Raw genomic sequence first — 1,774 nt, 5'->3', positions numbered from 1 at the left:
AAACAGTTTAGGTCTTTAGTTATATTATAATGCAATAACTATCACATGAAAAGAATATGTTAACCAATCACATTTATTACACACGAAAAAAATATATTCCGTACAAACCTGATGGAGAACTTACACAGCTCGTCCATAATAAATAATGACTTAAATGCGACAATTGTCCTTAAGAATATTGTAATCAATACTGCAAATATATAAAAAGATAGTTCAAAACACTGCATGCTATTAACAAATATATAGCTTCCCTCAATACAGCAAATGTTTATTAGCTGCTACACGTCAAAGCAAAGATTTAATTAAACATTGAATGCCTAAGACTTGGAGTTCTAGGAAACAAGTTGCTACTTTATGTACAGAGCTTTTTTTCTCAACATTCCTAAAAACAATGTTATATTCATAAAGTCAAAACTTAGATTCATGCGTTCGTGCAAACAACCAAATGTATTACTATCTTTAATTTTCTAATAATTGACGTCTGCTCGAAACGAGGAGTGCGTTAAATTGAGAATATTTATACTCACAACAATGCGGTGAAACTTAATCACATTACAGCTGCCTGATCTCTTTATTTCGCACTGGATATCACATTATTCATTCTTTTTTTCTTCTGAATTTTTCCATTGTTGTTTCTTTATTTCCTTTTCTATATTTTTATGTTAATACTATACTTCATCATTATATCTATTACTTCCATTATCAACGTTCCCTGTTCGTCATTCAAGTTCTCCTTCATTATTTCCTGTACCAATCTCTTTTCATCTGATGTTACTATTTGCTGCAACAGCATAAATCTCCTTCTTTCAATCCTCTGTTGCATTGTCCAGTAACAAGCCTCCAATAATATACGTGGTTTCCTTCTCGAAAATTACGTGAATATACCCAAACCTCCTTGATATGACATACCATATTCTGTTGCATATCCTGTTGGTTGTGTCAGACGATATATCACAATGTTTTCCACTATATTTTATCACTATCAATGTATTTACTATTTAGCTTTCTAATTTATCTGCATAAACAACATACTATTTATTACATTTATTCAATCTTTAATCACCCCTCTTATTCCATTGTGTCACAAGTTAATAAAGCACGTCACAAGTAAATTAAGCATTTCTTTGCATCGCCAAACACAACGTACGTTCCTTTTCTCTTAGTTCTATCCTTCATAATCTTCATAACAATTGCATACAATGCAAAATGTGATCAATCGTTCATGGTTCTACTGAAATTCGTCCGCACTGAAATTTACTCAACCCATTCCTAAACGCTAAGTCATTTCGCTATTTCTTTCTCAAATATCTTATTTATAATGTTTATTAGAAATATTCCTCTCCTGCTGTTTATGCTTTCTCTCTCTTCTTTTCTATTTAATTAAAATATATATATATTCTACAGATATATATTCTGTATATTTACTTCTATCACGTTGTTAAATATATTTTCTTTTAATGGATCATGAGTCCTCTTCTGAACCCAAGTTTTGTTCCAAATGTCGCAAAAACTGTATCTACTTCGTTTTGTTTAATCTCCATTTCTTTTTGGCGCCTAGCTACTAGCTTTCGGTTTTCTTTAACTTTTTTATTTCCTTGCTCTGTCTCTCTCTCTATATTTTACTCAAAACTCACAACTAAAACTTATACACTTCTAAACCTATGACAATCACTAAAAGTTGAATTACAGCGGATGTCACTGAACACTATATACGTATGTTTTACCTTTAGACTGCCCCCCCCCCCCTCCATTCCCCCTCAGAAAAAAAAACACA

Source organism: Hydractinia symbiolongicarpus, chromosome 1 (genome assembly GCF_029227915.1).
Source record: "Hydractinia symbiolongicarpus strain clone_291-10 chromosome 1, HSymV2.1, whole genome shotgun sequence".
NCBI lineage: Eukaryota > Metazoa > Cnidaria > Hydrozoa > Anthoathecata > Hydractiniidae > Hydractinia > Hydractinia symbiolongicarpus.
Note: the sequence above shows the minus strand (reverse complement) of the source record.